Below are 23,450 nucleotides of genomic sequence, written 5' to 3' on the forward strand. Positions count from 1 at the left end.
ATTTAACAGAGAGACTAATTAAACATTAGAACATGTATTCTTAATTAAGAATACATCTATGGACGGCAGTTTCTTTAAAAAATAATAATAAATTGGCACCATTCCCTTGGTAGCAAAACTAGCGCATGAGAAAGGGGACCCATTTCAATTTTACAACAGGGCTTGTTTGGCTGAGCTACTTCAGTTTGATCAAAATTACATTAAATGAAGGGATTTTGTTGTATCAATTTCCCAAAGCTTTCTACTGCGTTAAAAAATTCCTGTAGCTATTTAATGAATTCATATTGTTTGGTATCTGTAGTTTGTGGCTTCACCACCATGAAGGATTGAACTATGACAGGGTTTCAGTGAAAATCCTACCACAAAGTTTGTGTCTGGTGTGTCCTGTGTGTGCCTCTTTGTGGCCAGTATTTCCCACTGAATCTTCAGCCAGAAGGAAAGATTATTGCTGATGTCTTTTGTTGGTAGGCCATTATGAGAGTGTGACATTTAGAAAAGAGAAAAAATGGACTAAAAAATCCTACCCTACATTAATCTGAAAGTAATTCTTTGTATTCTGAAGTAGCTGTATTTATGGGATATATTTAGTAAGGCCACATTCATAATATGGTGCGAAGCAACATTTAGAAGAAATGGGATTTTTTTTTTGAGTGTAGTTAGCATTGTTTGCATGATAGAGATGACAAATAGAGAATGTACAATAATCTGATAGAAGGTTAAAATCTCACTTTATGAATAAACTTCTCAAACATCTCTCTCTATAATAGCTATCACTTTTAAATTTAAATGTGTATTTTAAACCATAGCTTTTTCTAATGCTCAGTCATGACAATTACTTCAGCAGTCTGCATATAGGAACAGAAATTATACATTGTCTTTTAGATGACTATAAAAATGCGTTGGAAAAGGGCTGTGAACATAAGGAAGAACTATGTTTTCTGTACTTTAATCTTTTTTATTCTCAGAATTTATAAGCAATCAAATGCTTTTTCTGGTATGTTGGCTTTGAGAATTCAGTCTGGGTCTGAAATTCAAACAGTCTTTCGTCTTTTAGCCCTGCCTTATTCTCCTGTTGCTCTTTTGTCCAACTGGGGGAGGAAGAGGTAAAAAGGTTGATTTTGTTAAGGAATGTCTTCTAAAGTTCTTTTAAGTAATACCGATTGTCACAGAGAAAAAATAGCTGTACTTCTCCACATATTTGCAGGGGAAAGGCTGGGCTGACTTTAGATTCTGTGATCCCTAGCATGGAATACCAAAAACTCATTGGTGTTATGACTGATACAGGATGTGGGCATCGCCTGCTGGTGCAGCTGACAGCTACCAATATTTTTTTGCCTGGTGAACTGCTGCTATTAACAGTCTGCTTTTGTCTTCCATTTTCTTGGACTGTATCATTTTCCAGCATCGTAAAGCGGATATGCCTTGGGATACTCTCAGGTCCAGAGGGCTGTGGGGTGAGCAACCGCAGTGGGAACCTTACTGTCACCCTTGGAGCTGTTCTCAAGGTCAATTCTGTGACCACAAGGGTTAGAAGGTAGCTGCAGTTGTTCTAGAGTGAACAAGAGAATGTCTTGTAACTAAGAGGAGGTGAAAGAAGACTTCAAATATCACAATATAACAAGCAGGTTGACCATGCTGTTTGCTCTCAGTGTAGAAACTGCCTGAATCTGGAAATGACTGTGATTTCTGTTAAAAAAAAAAAAAAAAAAAAAAAAGGAAAAAAGGCTGCTCAGCCTTTCTCAGGCTGAGGTAAAAATGGTATTTCCCTCCACTTGCCATCTTTTGTGTGTGTATGTGGGTGATTGCATTATATGGTCATTCTTGCTCCCCCCATTTTGGCAGCTTCCTGAGTGTGTTTTGCTCCTCAGTGAGAAATGTTTGTGCTCTTGGAGCTGGCTGTGCATAAGTCCTCGTCACGAAGGAGGGGATGGCTTAATTCCACCAGCAAGGGACAGGGGATAGTGTGCCTCTGACTTCAGGTCAGTGTTTCTGTTAAAATGGTGAATGTATGCTTTCCCACTGATATACCTGCCCACCAGTTAGGATTCACTAGATCTGGACTTGACGCATTGTTCTATCAACAATATAGTCAATTCAGCAGCCAATGCATGCTTCAGATGGAAGCTGAAAATATGCATCTCTGCCAGATGCAGTATACGTTTTAGTGCTCTGCCAGCTATGCAGGGATGATACTCCTGAGTATTAAAGTTAGGAGCTGTAGGAGTTACCACAATATTTTTCCATGCTAAAGGTCAGGTCTTTTAATCTTACATGATAATAAAACTACGTTTGCCCTGATGAGAACAAAGGGACATAATTTTGCCCTGGTAAATGAGCTTTTAAGCAGGTAGAGTTCAACTCAGTGTTGGCACCTGAATGCACAACAAGAAATGAGATTAAAATTTTAATATGTAGTGTTGAGTCAACATGAATGAAGAAAACAAAAGCAGGCAAAAATAAAGTAACTATCAAATGGGAGGCACTTAAGGCTAGACATATATGATGTTTCAAAGCATGAATTGTAATATGTGTTTAAAATATGACTGTTCCTTTCTTCTCAGCATGTGGGTTAGACTTTGAATATAGAATGAGAATTTAGCTTTTTTCAGAAGCTGCATTCCTAACAAATGATTCTTAAAATGAAACTGTTTAATGAAACTGCTTTTTAACTGCTGTACGAAACCATGCATTATTAACAGATGGCCATGCATAATACAATATAACACTCTGCAAGGTAACAATTGTTCTGCTAGCTCATTCTTACACAGGTTTGAACTTCACCACTTTCACTTTAAAATATAACAAGCTAGGCGTTGTCTTTGCTGGAGATCAGCGACCAGTCTAAAGCACAGCTCTACTGGCACAGCCTCAGGGCTGGGAAGTTCAGGGTGTTTTGCAGTAAGCAGGTGGGCGAGCAAGGCGTACACTGCGGGGCAGAACGCACAGCTGTGTAAGATGCGGAATTCCCCTCAAAAGGATCGGCATGTCTTTGAAAATGAATTCGGCACTGAAATGAAATAGATTTCTGATGCAGGGGAAGAAAATGGGGTTTGATTAGTTTCAAATTAACTCTTTCTGTGTTTTGTCTTCATCTCCATCCCTTTCCTTGTTTTCACCAAGAGATGGTTTGCAAGAGAGAATACAGGGGATGTTTTCATCTTTAAAAGGCAGTACTTGATTGTTGCAATGAACTCTTCAGTACAACCTGCTTCCCTGTAAGCATGGAGCATGCTGGCAGCTAATGCATCTGAAACATTAGATTCCGGAAGGACTTTGTTTCCTCAGTATCTATTAGGAAACACATTCACTGATTATTTTCTCCTTAGAATGCTTGCAATAGAGTTCTATGACTAATTATTTTTCATTGTCTATTTTTGTGGATGGTGACAACGCAGTGCACAGATTTAGAAGAATGGCTGCAATCCACTTTATGTTCCAGTACTCTAAAGGGACTTGCAGGTTGGAAGAATTTCTCACTATATAAATGCTACACAGTATTCTTATTTAATTCACTGGCTGCATGAATGAAGATCCTGAGATTTTAAGGTTTTAATGCCAGATTTCTTTCCTTATATTCTTCAGTTTATCACTATCAATGGTTCAAATGTCAGTTAAGACCTGAGCAGATGCCCTATTCAGTTTTTTGGGAAGTGCCATAGCTTTCTACCCTCAGAAACTACAGGAGATGGTAGCTAGTGATGATAGGCCATGCAGAAACAAATCAGCTGCCAAGCACTTTCAGAAATTCTTGTTTTGTTTTGCAACAGCAGAGATTCCCTGCTCTTGCTGATCAATGTGAATAGTTTCATGGCAGTGAAAGTCAGCCAAAAAATATTTCTCTTTTGCATCTGATAAAGATTTTATTGCCATATCAAGCTCCAAATAAAACTCCTACTCTTTAAGCAATTCCTGAAAAACACAAATTAATTTGGGTTTGAATAATACCCTCAACCTGTTAAAGCTGCCAACTGAAAAAGGAACAGATAATTAGGGGATGACAACAGACAGCACAAAGCCAACAGAGGAAAAACTGGAACACAGCTAGACAGCAACACTGGCCATTTAATCCATTAACAGCCTCCTATAATTATGTTTTGCTTTTGCATTAAACTGCTATAAGCCCAAGAAGACATTACAGAAGTTTTAATCTCCAGCAAAAGAAGTCTCCTCCTGCCTAACAGCACGCAGCACACACACAAATGTGACTTCAATTAGCACTACCGTAAATTTTAATTTAACACTTGGTAGGAGCACTGAGCAATGTATGCAAGAAATAGGGGTTGGTTCTCTATTAAAGACATTCTATACAATTACCCATTGATCCATTGATCCCTTGATCCATATTTGTGGGGTGAATAGGTGGGGGAGGACTTAGGAATTTATGGCTCATGAAAAATGCCAGAAGATGTTTCTCCCTGCCCCCAAAATTTTCTGCACCTTTATCTGTAGCCATGCTTCGGTTGTTACCAAGGTGTCACTGCCACCACGTGAGGTGCCTGGGGACTAAGCTGTCCTCGGTAGCCTGGGATGTTGCAGCTGGGAGCACTGCAGGCTCCCTCATGCTGCCTAGCCAAGCCCATTATCCATTGCAAGTGGAAAGCACCTACAACCGGCCTAACATCTTCTTTGCACTTGCTGCCATTTACTGCCAAAGATGGCTTGCAGTCTCCAGTATCCAGCTCTGTCATGGTACACTTGGTTCTTTTTCTTTGCAAGATTATCTTGTGTGAGTAGCACGCAGGTTTAGTTCTACCAGCCACCTATGATTTGGGTTTAGCATGTTAGAGCACCAAGAACTTGTTCACTGTTGTTTAAAGTTATTCCCTGGTGGCTCTGCTTATTTGTGTTTAAACTGCAGATGCCTGTGTTTATAAAATTTACATTGTTTAAAATGTCACTATTATTTGTTTTTAAAAATTTCTTTTAGGTTTGACAGAGTGTATCCTGTGATTTATGGTACAGCCCTGTGATGTGCCGTTTTAGTGAGGATCTTGAAACAGGGCCCTGTGGTTTCTTTTCCCCCTTTGCTGTTTGTTCTGCTCTTTAATTACATTCATATCAGCTACTTTGAAGTTAATGAGACTGCTGGGATATGTAAAAGAGAATCCTGTATTGATTTCACTCCTAATATCTTATCTTTGCATCTTTCTCTTCCTGCATGTAATGTGTTCTGAGTCACAGTTGCTGACATGTTGTGATGGGTGCAATAGCTTTGGCCTGACAGGGAGCTTTATCGTACAATCCAAAAGTAAGAGGAAACAGAGAAACACAAAATGCCGTTATGCCTTCTCATGTGCTCATTAAGCCTGGCACATAAGGAGTATAATTTCTTAAAGATGCTGTGCTCCATACACATCCTAGGTTATAACTTTTTTCCCTGTTTTCTTTGTAAACATCCCTTCTCCTGACTTCCTGTCTCCCTCCTGTAGTACTCAGAAAATAGAAAAAGAGTGGTACAGAACATGGCAGGTGCTAATCATGAAGCTAATCATCAGCCTATGCTAAGATTCAAGGCCAAGTTGCTACTTGAGTTTAGGTACAGTGCAAGCAAAATGTTTAATTGTCCTTTTGCCCATTGGCTAGAGCTGCGTTGTTTGATACAGTCAGAAGATGATAGAAGATGGTCTGTTAGTGTGAAGTGTACAAGTCTTCCAACACCAACTGCTCACATAATCATTTTGATACCTGGAAAAGAATTTTGTAAGTGAAGCTAAGCCATCAGGTTTCATCTAGTTTGGGGGGGGGTTGGTGTTTGTTTGTTTTTTGTTTGGTTGGTTTTCTTTTGTTTGTATTTTTGGTTTTGTTTTTGTTTTCTTTTCAGCCAGATAATCACTTTGTGGTTTTGGAGCTGTTTCCAAACTGGAACCCTCTGCATAAGTTCAGGTTACCCTGTTCTACTGCCAGGTGGAAATCCCTGCAAAAATATTACTCAGTAACTTTTGCTGTCTTCCAGCTGCTTTTCCTTGGGTTTTTTTGGCAACCCAGAAATACCAGGAACAAGGAGCTTGGCAGATATCCGTTCCACTCCACAACCTGATTGACCCACTGGAGTCAGTGAAACTAGTCATGTATTTTTAAATGGAAGTCTTAGTATGCTGCCTTTCCATTTTACAAAGCTATTACCCATGTACACTCATTCAAAAAGACCGTTCTGTTACATTTTGGGTTTCTCTCATTTACAATTAAAACTGTGATTTACACTTTTGATACCAGACCATTTGGAGTTTGTGAGAAGCCTGTGCTGGCAGCAAAGCTTCCTAGTGTTCAGCTTGGTTTCGGTCTGCATGACATTGCCAAATTTACCCAAAACTGATTAAAACATAACTCAGGCAACAGAATTTCATCCTGTTTCCCACCATAAGGTTGAATTTGGATAGGAAATAAAATCAGTAGTTTCTTTTGTTAGTGCTGTGTCTGAAATGTATAATGACACCTGAGGCCATGTTTTACTCCTAATATTTTGCCCAGTTCACCACAAGGCTTATACTACTACCTTCATAATGGAATAGCCTGCATTGCCTGTATTAGAAAACTCTTGACCTGATGTAATTGTTTTACTAGAATATAGCATGAGAGTTAAAAGGCAGCAATAAGGTTTACAAAATTTACTCCTCACTGTTGAAGTGCTGCCCAGTTGCCAGACCCCAGTATAGCAGTGTATGAGCAGAGTCAAGATGTGTCAGGACTGTGTGGGTGTCTTTAACAATATCCTCTTAAGTTCTTGATGCAGTAAAAGATTTAAGCACACTCTCAACCTGAACTGACAAGGATTTTTTGTTTTATGTTAATGGAGTTGCTTTCCTCTAATGCATATATGTGTGGAAATGCTTTGCAATATTGGCATCTAAAAAAGCTAAGCCCCCAAAAGTATATTTTACCCGAGGATTGAAAGAATGTAAATGTGATGGTCAAGTTTCTTGAATCTTCCTGTGGCATTTTTATCTTTACATCCTTATCTCTGCTGCACTGAAAATTTCTGTTGTAGTTCAGGATGGTACGTCAAAATCACCTGTGGATGAGGATGACCTACTTAATAGTGAATGCCAAGAGGCAGTATGTTCACAATTGGGTTCAAAATTAAATGTTTGAAATCCATGTTGGTCTTAGCATGAATGTGCAGTTTGGCTTCTGACTACATCTGGAAGAACTATTGCAGTACTTAGACCAGACTGCCTTGTGATTTAAGAGATGTGTTTTAAGTTCTCTATTCATAGTCAGCTCCAGGAGTGATGTTACTAGTTAGTCGTACCCAAACTTCTTCCTCTCACATGAGGATACTGCACCCACCTACCCTGGGTGCCTGAGTTTCTGGGCTACAGCTTGAAGGAACAATCTACTGACTTGCAGCTGGGTCTGGTAATGGCCATGAGTTTCCATCGCTGCCAGTTAACCAAGCACACTGTGGCTGCTGCCTTTGGGGTTAGCCTCTGGGCATCTTTTGGTGAGAAAAGGAAGGAAATAATAGAGTGGGATGGCAAAAGGGAAGACGAGAAGCAATCAGAGAGAAACTTGAGAAACAAAAGCAAGATGTCCTCACACCACATACCTTGGGGAAACTCACAGTGTTCATGCATTGTTCATCTGCATTAGTCTGTCCACAGAGCATTTGCTTTGAGTCTAACGGGCACTGTCAGTCTTGCTGTGATCCCACCAATTCACATGAAATAGAGTTGGAAGGGCTTTCCAAAGGTTGGTAAAAGCAAGCTCATGTGTTGTCCTTTTATCACCATTTATTAGTCACTTCTTTTCTCTGTGTTGTCTTCCTCCAGCAAAATGAAGCAGCTTCAAATCCCAGAAAAGGCAGTATGAGTTGGAAACCAGGGTAAGAATCTCTATATTGCAATGTCAATGGTCCACAGCCCAAAACATTCCACACACTGAATACTGTGTAGTGTAAGCTGTATGATAAATCTAATGTATAGGACCAGACTGTAAGTGAGGACAACTATTTTCCATCCTTTGAAGAAAATCCCTTGAAAGGTCACTTCACTGGTTTCTGTCTCACTTTCTCCCCTGCAGAATGATGTTGGCCCATCTTTGAGTTGTCTGGGTAAAAAACTATATTGAGTCTTAAGTGACTTTTTTTACGTATATGCACACTTGCCAAATGTATTTGGCTAATACGATGTTTTAACGATTTCCTTTACTGCAAATTTCTGTGACTCCATTGTAATTGCTAAAACTCTGTATTTTCTTATTCACCAAAATAAATCTACTCTTCACAGTCTTGTGTAAAAATAAGCTCTATTCATCCATTTATATTTTATTTAAAATAAGATTATGACTACTACAATTCCATTTGTAAAAACTGTCTTTACCATATCCTTTTAGAAAGAGCTTATCTAATCTATTGATCTTTTCTTAAAGTCAATCCTTTCCTGTATCATTTTGCAGTAAAAATATTTTAATATAGAAGTGAAATTCCCTAAGTACAAAGCGTTGTTTTATTCTGTAAAATTATGTTGTCAAGCAATGACAGAATAAAATTTCCCCAGATAGAAATGCTGCAATGGCCCAATTTATTTCTATTCTAAAATATGGATTTTATGTATCATTAATCATGTTTTTGTTATGGAATGGCAGGAAGCTGGCCTAAAAGTCTAAAATAAAATATACTTTATCATCACAGGGAAATCTACTCACCACCTGAACTGCTTAGGATTTTGATTCCTATATGATGAATACAAGACACTTCAGGCAAGAAAAATTATGACATAGTTGGCTGAAGTCCCATCTCCAGAAGGAGAAACTTCTTAGACTGACACATTAGTCTCACATAATTTATGTTATGGGAGAAATAAAATAACTGAACCCCCCCTCTGATTACTCCACCCAGAAGCAAGGTTTAAGCAGGCATGTTCTTTGAATTAAACCCAAATTCTTCCCTGACATCTTCAGCAAATTCAGAAAACTGTGTTCTGGAAGATACACAAAGGGCAATTGCTGCAGTTAAGCCTAAGCTGCAGGACCCGAGAGTGCTTCACAGAGTCATAGATTTGCTTCTTCTCCTCCAACTATGTCTTAGAGATTTACAAGCCTCCTACTCTTCTAGTTTCTGAGTGCCTACCAGTCTCTTATTTGTATTTACAGCACTTCCATGTAGTAGAAGAGGATTATTTCTCAGATGGAGAATGTCAGGATAGAATAATGAAGTAACTTGTTAGAGAGACGGAACTGAACCTGTGTCTCAAGTACTAGACTCTTTCCTTTTGGCAGCAGCTGTTCTGGCTTATTTAGAGCTTGGGCTGTGTAAGACCAGCCTGCCAATGCACCGTGATGCAGATCATTTGTGTGCCAAGCCAGCTGGATGTGTCTGTGTGCCACTGGAGGTGGCAGGCAGGAGTGTAATACTCTAACTAGGAGTTGCGATGATGGTTTAATGAAATGTTCCATTCTCATGGTGTCTTTTGGGGATCACTTGGAAAATGTCAGTGCTCAATTTTCTTCCCATTTCTGGTTCTCCTTGGACACAGAGAATACAAACTGAAGAAGAACCATGAATATGAAACCACGAGGGTTGGGGAGCATCTTTTGATAAGTGTGCTTTTTCTGGTCTTAGGTCTTCAGTAAAGGCTGCACTTGGTTTTGTTCAAGACACAGACATTGGAGAAGACTGTGTTAAATATTTTCCACTAGCCCTCCATATCCCCAAACTCAGACGCCAATGTCTCTCATACTTACGTAGTAGGGTATTTCCATGGCAATTGTGAAATAAGGCCTTAGCTACTCTGCTAACGAATTTAAGAGACAATGAAGTTAACAGATTGCCTCAATATCCATGCAGATATAAAAAGAGATGGTGCTTTCAGTATATGTTGTTGCTTACAGCAGACCCTGGCATTGAGTGGGTGGCCAGAACTGGCCCCCCCAAGTCTACTACTTGCCTGCTGCCAACATGGCAGTCTTGCTGTTGAATATAGTCATTAGAGCTTAAAAAGAGATTTCCATGTTCCTGCTCACTGGCCCCTGAAATATATGCAGTTTGAATCTATTTATGGATGTCCAAAGTAAAGGTGTGACAAGCTTTGTCTTCGAAGTGGCAGGAAGCTGGCATTCTGTTTAACTTTCTCACTATTCCCAGCTTTTATGTGATAAAGAGATTTATGATGTTTTTCTTTTTTTTTAAGGTTTTTTTCAGTTGCTGCTTTTCAGTTGTCGTTTTTAGTGGATTTTATTTTATTTTATATATATTTTTTAATTATTTAGTTTGTGCCCTTACCTGAAGTGTGATGCTTTGGATTGGAGGATGGGAGGAGCTAATGATATGCCTTTGGTATGCCCCACTCTGGTAGCCCACACACTAGCTGTAAATTACTTGCCTGTCTTCAGCCTTCTCTAGCATGAGCAGCACAGGAGTGGTGGTGCTCAGCCACCCCTTGTTCCTGTATCCTCTCTCTGACATTGACTGCAATATGAAATGTTTCAAATTCTGAGAGTGTTTCAGCCACACCATCAGCTAGTCCTAGAATTAGGATGAGTGTAGGGTGAAGGAGGGGCCAAGCTCTTCTGGATCTGAGCCTGATCGAAGAAAGAGGAAAGGAGGAGGAGGAGAATGGGCACAACTAGAGGGGCACTGTTCTGACTAATAGGGGTTTTAACAGCTACTTTGGGAACCACCTGTGATTTTAACAGCCAGTTGCACTCAGCTGTACTGGACTGCCTCCGGAAAGCTTTGGCAAGCACCTTTACAGAGACATTTATAGGATAACTAGACAGCAGAGATTTTTTTCCTAACCCCACAATTTAGAAGTTAGCTTATGCCCTAGAACTTGGAAGAGCTGAACTCCCTTCAAAGGCCTATTATTGTAATAATGTTATTTAACTCTTGCTGTTGTTATTCTTGTCAGCTGCAAAGTTCTCTGGTCAGTTTTTGAAAATGATGTTTAGCTCTTATATAAGAATAAATACTGTGTTCCTTTAGGGATTCTATTGATGTGAAAGTTTCAAAATATGAGGTTTATTTCACTTTAATGATTGGCTACAACCAGCCCTGCTTACCTTGTCTCTCATCTTCTTTCTACTTAATTTTAATTTCATAACATAACTCAGAAAGAAGGACTGTGAATGGTATGAGCTAATGATCTGGCCAGCCAGGTCTTCTGAACATTTGGTCTGTATTGTCATATAGTGCTAGTCTGGACAATACAGTAGCAGCTAGGGGTCCTATTGTCCAATCTTACTGTTATTCCAGTAAAGTCTTACTGAAAGGTCCTCCACTATTGGGAAAAGACTCCTCTGATGCAGATTCTTTAGCATATATCATTATCTATTAAATTCTCATATTCAAATACAGGTAAATGTTAATCCTGCCTTCAATTGCAAAATATGCTTCTGCTTGGTAATAATTATCAGAAATGTGAGCTAGATAGAAATATGAGGAGCACAAAAAACTGTACGTTGACTGATCGAAATCAGAGTTTCAGGAGTTATCCACATAGAGTGTGAATCTAGTAACTGCTGATCTGAACAAGAGAAAAGCAGAGCAGGTTTCAAGTCTTGTCTCCGTGATGTGAGGAATAGGGCATGTGGCTCTTGCAAAGTCATGTATACCTCACTCCTGGATGGAAAATGAGTAATGAAGTGTAACAAGGCTGGGTGATACGTACCAAAAGCTTTGTTGTAGCCCTCATTCAGTACATTTGATACTAGGGGAAGTTTGTCTTTTAAAAACATGCCAGCCTTGGTCAGAGAATGCACGTGTACTCTGCCAGTGGTTTTCTGCAGCATCTGTAACATGGAGTGTGTTATTGTGGGTTGCTCTTTTATTCTTGGCGCTAATCAAGTCAACTATGTGCAATTCCCCCCAAATAATGGGACTTGTGCATTTGTGTTCTTGCTGTAGCTCAGTTTAAGATGAGTTGGATTCTGATTCTTTTTCTTGTTAGCCTCTCTAGACACATTAAAGCCTGGATGGAATTAACACCCAGTACAAATATGACTGTTGTCTACAGGATCCTTCATACTGACTGCTTGAATGGAAGATCCTTGAGCTCTTCCTATTTGCCTTCCTGCAGTGCCTTTTTCTTCCTTTTTTTCTGTGTAAAATTGGTGATGCATAGAGTGAAAACTACCAAGAGACCTCTTGTGAGCTTCATTAAGACTTAAAACTTCTTTGAGATTAGTTGAATGCAGTCTGACCAACATGCTTACCCTCCCCCCCCCCCCAAAAAAAAAACAAAACCCACAACAAACCAGCATGAGTTTTTATTAAATCAGTCTGCATTCATGCTTAGGCACCTGGGCTGTTCTGTATTCTTGTGTCTGTCAATTGGTACTTTATTTTGCTTTAAATTGATGAAAAGTAGTCTTATGTATGCTAAAAAGATATAGAAATTTTATGTAGAGTAAAAGTAAATGTATAGAGAGATAGTAAAGAGAGACTCAAAGTGCAAAGAATGCTGAGAGTCAGTTCTGTATGTGAACTTGTTTGCTGGGTTTTGAAGGACAAACTACTACCTGCTCCTTCCAGAGGGGTCACACCTATTTTGTTCAAAAGTTCAATCCCAGTCATGTATCATCTGTACTTCCCTGCAAGTGAAAGGCCTAGGAGGAAAAAAAATGTATATATAATATTGTTGGCACTTCTATAGTACCTTATTTCTTCAGAAGTTTTGTACAAGCATTAATTCATTAAGCTGATTGCTTTGCCAGGGTCACTTGACCCTTTGCTTTCAGTTCTGGAGCTGATGCTGTTACTGAATTGAGCTGCCAAAGATTCAGACTCAAAACACTCCATGGAAATAAAATCCAGTGAAACATCAACCTGTTGGAGGAAGATATAGATTGTGTAAGATTTAGGGGTTATTAGAGCCACTGAAAACTGTACACAATTACTCTAACAAGTAAAAAATGGTAAAAGGGTGACAGAATGGAAAATGATTTTCTGTTTGCTCTCTGGAATGATACTAATAAGTCTCTTTTGTTTTCATGATATTTTGTTAGAAATTCTGTTCAAATGGCACAGCTGGCAACAGCTGTCTGTAGTACGAACTGTCTATTTTAGTGCGTTTAATTGTGTGGTGGCTTAAGTTAAAAACATTACACATTCAAAGTATATTTTTTTGCATGCAGGCTTTAAAGAGCAGTTAGTATCTCAGCAGAATGTCTTTCATTTATGTTATGTTATTGTTGTCCTCTGTGCTGGACAGACTGTATTGTACTAGATGTGCCCTGAATAAGAGCAAAAACATAGTTTATGCTCCAAACGCATTTATAGTATAAGAGCAAAAAACAATAGGCTGTGAAAAAGGAATAGTTGGTAGAGCAATGAACAAGCAATAAAACTAACAGACAGAGGTCTTAGTATGGTAGCTGTCAAACCATTACTGCTTTGCTTACAGTGCTGTGATAATAATCTCAAAGCAGTTGTATCAGCTCCTTCCACAAAGACATACAGTGTTAGATCAAAAACTATGTCAGAGTGCTACAGTTTTCTCTAGGAGTTTTAGACATGACTGTCTGTACCCTAAAAATACAGGCTCTGTTTGAATATCCTTGGTCTGTCTAAACCCACTGCAAACTTATCGGAGCAGGGGGAATGATGTGGCTCCTTCATGTATTGGCTGTGCTGACAAGAAAGAGGAGGAATTTGTGGTGCTGGCCTGTGTGGTCGGGGGCTAATTTGCTGATTAGTGACACTTTTACCAGCCTTGCCAGCACTCTGGGTTGGGCTCTCCCTCTTCCTGGGGTCAGGAGGAGGCACGCTCTGATCTTGGAGCGACACTCAGGAAATGGCTTAGTGAAGGCAAAGAGGCCTCAATGAATTTCCATGTTAGAGAAGACTCTGCAATCAATACTCTGGCCCAAATGAATGGAGCTATTCATTTTAGTGGGGTGTGGGTGGAGAGAGGCTGGGATCTAAAAGACCTGCCAGATTTTGTAAAGGCCCTGCAGTATTCCTGCAGTATGTGCCTAATAGCCCTGGCCAGCTTCTTCCATGACTGGGAGGTACTAGTGAGGCATCCTCCCTGACTTGTAGCTGCTCTCCCACTGCCACTCCAGTTATAATGATACCTGCTTTTCCTCATGATCTCATCTGGAGCTGACTTTGCCTTCTTCACTGATATCCTGCCTGACCTCTTTGACCCTTGTTTCCTTTCCCTCGCCCCCTCACTTGACTTACAAGCCCAGAACAGCACTCCCACTCACTGGATGGGCCTTGCTCCTGTTTTCCCCAAACAGTGGTCCTCCTCTGATTTGTTTGAGTACTGCTTTCTCTCTCACCTCTCTATTTCTTTCAACAAAGCATATCTATCCTCTGCCCCTTGCCTCACCCTGCCCTCTTGAGACCTCCAATCCATTAATGTCTATCACTTTTTTGTCATTCTCTGCATCCTCTCCCTGCCGTCTGCTCTCTTAAGTGACCTTAGCTATTGGTTCCCTCCACTTCAGTCTTTCCTTGATCCTCAGCTCTTTCTTCACTGTCTCCTCAGAAAATCTGACCCATGAACCCACTCATCCCAGCTTCACAACAACAGCTATCACCACATTGTACTTGTCGTCTTCCCTCTTTTGCTTCTCTCTCCCTGTATGTACCCTGGCCCTCCTTAAATTCAGGAAACACTTTCCTCAAACTGACCTGTCACTCATCTTACTCAGATTCTTTTCTGAAATCTTGTGTTCTGATACAAGCAACATTTAAGATAGAGAATATACACTGTTTTGTATGTTTTATTCTTCCTTGCGCTTCATTTCCTGTCAATTATGTTGGTGTGTTCCTTCGTATTTGAGTAATGTATTCTTGTTATAACACAGAAAGTAGCAGTGCATGGATACATCTAGACAAGAGAGCTGAACTCTTTTCAGCTTCTCTTGATGTCTGAACAGGAAGAAGATGCTATACTTTACTCTTCTTCTAGGAAACAGTCTCCCCAGTTTGCTAATTTGTCTATTAGCCTCACCATATACAGCTGCTATTGGTGGGGACTGCACACAGATTTTCCCTTAAGTTCACCCCAAACTGTAATTTCCACAAATACCTTATCTGCTTTGCACAGTTTTGCTCAAACAAACTGTTTAAAAGGCTTTACATTGTCTTTTTCACATTAGCAAGTGAGTTAATACTGCCAGCAGCTGAGGATTCCTGAAGAGGAGAGGCACAGCAGGGGATTGCTGTCTATCATGTCTCCAATCGGTTACTGTTTTAATATCCTCAAGACATTACCAAATCTGCTAACAGTATTTAACAGTGAGTCCAGGAAACAAATGCAATTTTCTCTACTCATAATATGTTCATTCAGAAGTGCAGCAGCATCCTGAAAAGGGTTAATGAGGGCTTGTCTACCTCTGAAAACTGTGGCTGCTGCCCAGACAGGATGGGGTAACAGGCAGGAGGCAGGAGGGTGCTTCACACTGGTCCTTCTGAGATAGAGGGCAACCTGCTCAGGGAGGCCACCTCTTGTCCTCACCATGGAAAGCTTCAGACACTCCTGACATTCACTTTTTGCATTCAGCATTGCTTGTAGTTTATTTTTATTCTGTTGTAGTTGTCATGATTAAACTTCCTTACTGTAGAAACTCTTCTGATTTATTAACTTAGGATGAGTTTCATAATATCTCAAATAATTCTACCAGTCACTCAGAGTATCTATTTCTTGCTTCCTTCTCTGGGGTTTATACCAATTTCATTTCATTTACCTTTAAACAAATGTGTGTAGGATTTATCCACGTTTATACATTTATTTGGAACCTTGAGGTTTTTTGCTGCTATTTCTGAGAGAGCTGACATAAAGTTTCAACCTGGAGCTGATTCAGGAGTTAATTCTTTTTTCCTTTCTAAAAAGACCTGTCCAGAAATCCTTGCAGCAAAGGGACTGGAAGAGCATTCATTCCATAGAGTCCTAGTACCTGAACTTCGGTTACAGTATTTGCTAGGAACATTTTGCTGAGTTGGTATAAAAAAAGAATATTAGATTAATGATATTTTCAATGCAATCATAAATTTGAAAATAGTTCTTGCTTTCTATTACTGAGGCTGGAAAAGCAAACAGCTAGAAATAATGCTGATTTCAAGGACTGTACAATAAGCTGTAAAGCTCCAGGAGGAAGTCTTGACTAAAGACAGAGTTAAGCTCTGAGGGAAATGGAGACTTGAAAAAAATCTTCGAAAACTTGTAATTTGAGAATGTTTGCCTTTATGGAAGGAAAGGAAGATGGATGATGCTTGAATTATGACTGAAATAAAGGTGCTTTTACCCTTTCCTTCTGATTGAAGCTTTCAAAATTTTCCTAAAATACTGTGATTGTGCTATAATACATATTTGCTTTTGCAACCTGACTAGTTTCAGGAGGTTCCCTGTCTTAGCTATAGAAGATTTATGCTCAGGTTTTCACATTACACTCCTGTATTATAAAGAAAAAGAAAGCTGGAGCAAATCTTGCTAAAATCACTTAACCCAGGAATTAAAGAATCTCTCAAACTAGTAAAATGTTTCAAACAAGCTGAGAGAAACTTAAATATTTTCCCCTTTCAAAAACACTCCTCATGAAGATGCTGGTCCAACTCTTGCCTCTTTGAGCTTCATTCTACTTGTGGCTCTGGCTCTTATATCATTGCACCTGCTTTTCTTCTTGATGCCCAATAGCTTGAAGAGCTGGGAATAGCTTTAAGAGTACAGAAGGTCATGGAAAGATCAAAACTTCATATCCAGATCTTGGCTACATCTCCTTCTCCATTTTATGCCTGGTATAAGGAAAGCCTCCTGAATAGCTTGGCCTTCCTTGCACCTGTCTGTGTGGTCCTGTAGGAGTCCTACCAGGGACTGCAGCCTCAAGCTTCTGGTCTTGTACATGAGCTACACCTATCTGTACCTCAGATGGTATTTTGCTGTTCTGATCTCTGCTCTATACTTTATGGTGTTTGCCATACATAGGTACACATCACTAAAGAAAGATATCTACAGTCGGTAAAGATATGATATCCTATTTCTGGTAGCCCTTGCTGCTTCCTGCTTGGGGAACCCTCCCTTTCCTCTCTGCAGACCTCCTCTCTGCCACCACTGCACCCAGCCAGGAGGGCAGTGAGGGCCTCCTGTAGGATGTGTCACAGTCCATACCATAGCAGTTTCTCTTTGAGTTTTTCTCTCCTCGCTGCCATGAAAGCAGAGCACCTCCCACCTGCCAAGCAAGAGCACGAACCAAAAAATGCACTGGAGCAGTAAGGAAGCCCCTGTGCATTGAAACAGAGACCACAACCCTCCACTCTCTGAATTAGTATTACAGAAATGCTGAAACACAAAATAAACCAAAAGACACCATGGCCTGGTACAAGTTCTGCTTTTTGTGTATTGCCTAGAGTGGGCATATTTGGAAAGAGGGGAGAAAAAGGAGTTATATCCAGGTTCCTGTGAGCGCAGCTTAACTGAAATACTTGTAGTAGTCCAGACAATGATGATAATGCTTACACTTTGATCAGCACCTTTTAATCTCTCCAATGATAAATTAAAAAGATTTGTCTTCATCTCCAGCTACTGGAGTTGGATCCAGTCTGGTGCCCAGATGACTTAAATCTGGAGTCCTGTCAACTTTAAGGAAGTTTGGCTCCAAGGGTACTTTGCTTTAACAGTCTAGGGCTTGTTGTAGAAAACCAGCGCAGACTTTGGGTGCATTTCATTTTGATCTCTGGGGATCCAACAAAATAGTCATCGCTGTGAATGTGGCCGGTTTGTAGGGAAATTGATCTTATGTCTGATGTCAAAATCTACTCAGTGTCATTAAAGGGATATCTGCAAGGAAACAAGAAAGGAAATAAATCTGAAAACAGCTCTGAAACTTGTACACAACATCTGAAAGGATTTTGGTCCCCTTACAAATTGCTGACTTTTGTCACTGCAGTCTGTGTGACAGTGATCAGAAACACTGGAGGAAAGCAAAAGTCTAAGACCAAAGCAGAAAACAGTTTGCCTAGGTGTAATGAACTGAAAATCAAAAGATTCCATTTCCACAAGCACATCTGCACTATGTGCATTGAGCATGCCAAAGTCTGAATGGAGTGGCATATACTGAAGGAAGATAGAATAACTTTGGCAGATTACCAATCTTCTCTTAAGAGTAATTTTAGTGACACTGGTGCATCTATACTTGAGTGACTTAGTTCTCAGATATTAAAATAACAGTAGTTTTACAGGATCTCTTTCATGAGGTTATTGTAAACACTGAATGGAAAATAGCAAAGACTTAGCAATCCTGAAAGGCAGGTTTTAGCTGTCTGTGGTTGAATTACAAGAGAAACTATATGTATTTGGCTATTGCTTAACACATTATGGGAGAAAGCAGAAACACAAATGTTATTTAGGAGTTTGACTCCTAAACACTTTCTAAGAAACTGAGTCACTGTTTCTCATCTGTAAAATACAGAAGATAATATTTCCCTCCCTTGCAAGTGCACTGTTAGCATAAATATGTTAGATTGTAAAGAATTAAGATGCTCCATTAACGGGGATCATAGAAATACTGCAGATAAAGCTGTTTCTCTTTCCTTCTCGCACCTCTCTGCTTTTCGAATTAGACTAAAATTAATCCAATATAGCTTTGTCATCCTTATAGTATTTTTATTGAGGCATTTGCATGCTTTGCAGTGCTGGTTTTGGCATGTTTCTCCTTTAGGGACTGGTATAGAGTAGCGCTGTCTGAGAATTGTGGATAAAATGGGACAGAAAAGCTGAATATGCGGATACCAAGGTTTCCTCGCAACAATAGGCATCGGAAAACTCACAGAACTTTCTCTTCTTATCTTTGATAGTCTGTTTTCCTCATGACTTCACTAGTCATATAAACTAGTCAAGTCAGAAGGCACCCATAAGGATCATTGATGCAACTCACAATTTGTGATAAATAATTCAAATTTGGGAGTTCCCTTCAAAATTACTTCTAACTAAATGTCTAATAGCCACTATTTGGGAATATGCATGTGCACTTTTAAGCATTGTTGGTTAAATCTTTGCTAGTTGCAAGCCTCATCTTAGGCTGTGAGGAATACAGGTGTATTACAGGAATATAAAGTGTATATGTCTGTATACAGGTGTGTAATCCAAGGGGATTATACAGTGAAATGCTCAAGCAGTTCCATGCGTGGTTCTTCTGGATGGTTTGAACCTGCAAAGGACATTCAATTATCTAGTGGGGAGACCTAATGAAGGGAAAAAATGGATAGACAGTCAGCCTTAAGTATTTGCAGAATGGGACCAAATAAATATTCCAGAAATGAATGAAAGAAACTTGGCAAAGCCAAGATAAAATGCTATGAAGAGAAGCCAAATCCATGTCTTCTTCTTCTGATATTGGAGTAGGGAGATGAACATTTCAAAGTACAGTTTGAATTATGGGAGAGTTCAAATTTTGATCCCAGTGTCAGTTCCCCAGCTGCTGAGGAGTGATGTAGGATGGTGATGGAGTTTGCTATAGAACAGCAATGTCAGTTTGTAGGGGAGTAGGGGACTCGCTTAGTAGCATGATAACATCATTTTACTACTTATGTGTCTTCTCTTCATGACAGATAACATCAGAAGCAAGGTGGCTAATGAAACTGGTGCTAAAGTTTTGGCCTCGGTGGCTCTTCTGCACGTTCTAGTCCACTCAGGAGAAATAGGACAGGCTGAATGAGAGAGGAATTTCAGGCACAATTTTTGGCAGCAGGAAAGAAAGTGTAATGGCTGGATGTGCTTGAATCTGGAGACAGAGGGACCGAAGTGAGAGCAAGAGGGAGGGAGCAAAAAGGAAGTTGTGTCTGTTTGCTGCATGACTGAAGTGGTGCTGCCTGCAATACTCGAGCAGGAAACGAGGTGTGTGCTGGACAGGAAAGTAAATATTTGTGGTGTTTTGATTTTCAGGAGGGATAAGAATGGAGACTTCATAAATCTGGTGAAAGAATCGGGTTGCTTTGATGTGGAAGTGGTTCTGGTCTGTAGCAGCACTGATGTGTTTTGTAGTTTCCAAAATCAGCTTTAATAAATATGTTTTGGGGTAGCCTATGAAGGAAAATATCTTCAGGATTTTAATACTCAAGGAGAGACATGCCTGTGAGGACTCTTCAAATGCACTTGGGTTGCTAGGGCAGATTCTGTGACTAGGCTCACTGTTAATATGGGAGCAAGCAGAAATCCAGACAGAGAGTTCATGGGCTTTATCTTTCCTTTACCACATTTTAATCCTGTTCCTCTGAAGTCTCTCTGAGTTCAGTAATGGCAGAGCCAGCCACAGGTAGACCACCAGACAGAAGAAGCTACCCAAAGATTTTGAGTCTTGTCCAATGCTAGAAAGAAATATGGATACAAAGCATTGCTCATGTTGTGCTTTAAGTTCTCTGTGACCAGATGTGCTCATCACTATTTGACTGCATAGTACAGCTAAGGCTGCAGCCTTCTGGAAAAGCATTCAAATTCGTTGTTATTATAAATCCAAGCCCAGTCACTACAACCTGAAGCCATATCCTATTCATTGCCCTGACTGCACGAGAAATACAAGTAAGACTTTGCAAGAAACATCTGCATGGCTTTTCCAAGTGGGTGCCAGTTAACACAGTTAACAGTTAACACAGAGTACGCAGTTAAATGATTGGGGAATATGGGGCAGAATGGACTGTGACTTCTTCATAACTTTAAATAGGTTTTAAGAGCAAAAATACCTTTCACCACACGGCCACATTGATCATTGGTGTCAGGAGCGCCCAGAGTACTACTACAAACCAGTGTACTAGGATGTATTTTCTCTGATAGGACTGTGCAAGGAATAGGGGATAAGAGAGCTAGGAAAAAGAACTAGAAACTCCTTAGTTGCTCACACATGTTTTCCGAAGGAAGCTCAGGGAAATTCCCTCACAGAAGTTTCCACATAAGTCCTCATTTGATAAAAGTTTTTTTTCCTTAAGTACAATTTTTGTGTCACTTCTGATTTTGAGGCTGGGACATGTCTAGTGGCTGTGACTGCTCCTTTTGTGAACGCTTTTTATGCTTTCTTACTATACGATTGTGAAACGTCTGAATGTGCTTTGATTTGCATTATTTCTTTTCTGTCTTTCTTCCCATCCCAATTTTCAGCTCCCTTTTGTCCTGAGAAATTAAATTATTTTCTTTCTGGCAGCAGAGCGCCTGCCTTACTGGAGAAACGATGTCTTTTTCAGCTGTGTCCCCTTGCTGCATCCCCCGGGCCAGACTCCCCATCAGGTCACCCTGTGATGGCACCAGAGCCCACTTGGGAGCAGCGGGAATGCTGTTATTAATGGCAGTGCCAGGGAGGGGACAGTGGGGCCAGCGGGCCCCTTTACTGCCCCCAGGGTAGTCTGGGACACGCCACACGCAATGTGCCTGCGTCAGGAGGCACAAGGCAGCCAGCAAAGAGCCCACAGAGCAGAGGAGCAGGCTCCTGCTGCCAAATATCATGTCCTTACGCTCTGCATGCCTTGTTGGAAACCCTGCAGCACAGGCTTGCCATTCAGTCTTTTCATTGCCCTGCCACATCAGCAGGAGGTTCTCTGCCAGGGTTGGTGGTCTCCCACACCACACTGGGACTCAACACCCAGCACTGGGTGAGGTGAGGGCTTGCTGTCCCCCTCTGCAGTGAGCAGGGAGCTAGCTGGGTGTGCAGGCAGGCTGTGTGCCCCTCTGCTTTTTGGAGGGAGGTAGCATTATTGCAGGAGCAGCATCGATGGCAGAGCAGTTAGAAGGGGTGCAGCAGGCAGCTTGACACAGCTGCCTGCTGCCCATCCTGTGGCTCCTGGGGTAGCTGTGTTGGCAAGCTCCAGCTGTTTTCCCACCTTCACCGAGGTGTGGCCATGCTGAATGAGCCACAGCCCCTCCTGGGTTATGTGAGTCATTCCCCACCTCCAGGCTTGCTGTTGTGTTGCATGGTTTTGTAGCCCCTGTGTCTTATGGGTGAGTCAGGGCTATCCATTCTTGTTCTGTCTTGCCTCAAAACATGCAGTCTGGTGAGCAGCAAAGAAGAGCCTGGAGCTGTCTGACAGTGCCCTGCAGGCTTAAGACATGGGTGCCCTTGAGGGCATTTCAGCACAGGGCTTGGTTGTTGGGGCTGTGCTTTGGGAGAATTTAATGGAAAGGAGTAGAAGAAAGGTGGTTCATGTTTTTCATGCTGTGCAGGAGCTGAGCTAAAACAAGGTGGATGAAAGGCAGAGACTGAACAGTGCTCACCCTTGAGAGCTGCCAGGTTCTTCAAACCTACTGTGTGGTGGCCTGTCTGCATCCCTTTTTTCTGCCAGTCCTCTGCAGATGAGGGTTTCCCATTTTTTTAAAGGATGTGGGAAGCTTCCCCAGCTTTTGCTTTCCTAAAGGCCCTTGCTTGAAACCCTACTCTTGTGAAATTGTCAGTAAGAACCATCCTACTAATGAGGCTGTTACCTGGTTCAAGGGTAATGTCTTATGACCCCTGCAACAGTCCCATTGCAGAGCTTCACGAACAGCACACCTACCAGCACAGCTCACGGCGGGTGATCACTCCTCAGCTAGGCCAGCGGAACAGTTGTCAGGTACATCTGTGCTTTATGCTTATACCAGTGCACTGGACAACTCTGTGGTGCTCACATGTACCATGTGTTGTATGTTGCAACGTCAAGTGACATGCATGACTTGCCCTGGAGGTTGTTGGCAATGCAATAGTGTAGTGAATGGATAGGACAGTACTTCACAAAAATACTGCTTTAAAAATAATGTCCTAGTGCATGGGAATCAGGAGAGCCTGCTATATACAGTGCAGTTTCCCTCTCTATGAGTTACCCAGGAGAAGATTACTGCCTCCTGATTCTTCCAGTCCCTACCAGTCCGCAAGAAGAAACACAGTGTGGGTATGGGATGCCATTGCTCTGACTGGATTGCTGCTGCTTCACAGCCAGGCTGCATCTGTGGAAACGGAGCACTCTCTGTTCCATGTGCTGTAAGACTAGAGAACGTCCTGCATTGATGCAAACCATGACTCTAACAAGCTGGGTGGTCCCAGTGGAGACTTTTAACATCTCTTCACTTCTGCTTCCCCCATGTATAAAATGGGGATAGTAATAATTAACTGTTTCACAGAGGTACTGTCTTTTCATGTACGTAGGGTGCTTCGAAGGGGTAAAATACTTAGTGCTATTGAAGCTTTTCAAATGCAGCTGTATTTCATTGCATGTATAACAGAGAATGATATATTGGTTTAAAAACATATTTGAAACTCTCGTTAATTAGGAAGTCAGGCAATGGCAATTAATACGTTCAGACACGGTGTTACTGCTCTTCTCCAAACTACAGCTCATTTAAAATACTAGCCCTATAATTTATTAGCAATATTTAATACCTCAGTGACCATAAAACGTAGTGTTTTATTACCACTGATTAACATACGTTTGATGTTCTGCCCAGTGTTACACAATCCAAAACAAATTACTCTCAGGAAGCTGGATATTATATAAATACAGAGAAGCAATAAATAATGCATTGGAGAAACATTTTTCTGTGGGTTCTAACATG

At 40.8% G+C, this 23,450-nt stretch overlaps 2 long non-coding RNA genes across 7 annotated transcripts in view; both read left to right on the forward strand.

Annotated features, from left to right (window-relative positions):
• Positions 1-23,450, forward strand: part of LOC133213161 (uncharacterized) — a 403,544-nt gene that overhangs the window by 161,405 nt on the left and 218,689 nt on the right. The gene's annotated exons all lie outside the window — the stretch shown is intronic.
• The window catches only part of LOC133213160 (uncharacterized), a 138,215-nt gene that overhangs the window by 62,783 nt on the left and 51,982 nt on the right, over positions 1-23,450 (forward strand). The window contains exon 5 of one of the 6 annotated variants that reach the window (XR_009725708.1): positions 12,676-13,442. The exons of 3 other annotated variants lie outside the window; for them this stretch is intronic. This is a non-coding gene — a long non-coding RNA (uncharacterized LOC133213160). Of the gene's footprint in view, positions 1-1,054; positions 1,153-7,769; positions 7,845-12,675; positions 13,443-23,450 lie in introns of those variants that run through there. 2 more of the 6 variants (XR_009725709.1, XR_009725711.1) reach the window with 2 other exon arrangements.

Source organism: Neopsephotus bourkii, unplaced genomic scaffold (genome assembly GCF_033783945.1).
Source record: "Neopsephotus bourkii isolate Nb327-2 ecotype Australia unplaced genomic scaffold, CSIRO-AGI_Nbou_v1 NB_787, whole genome shotgun sequence".
Classification (NCBI taxonomy): Eukaryota; Metazoa; Chordata; class Aves; order Psittaciformes; family Psittacidae; genus Neopsephotus; species Neopsephotus bourkii.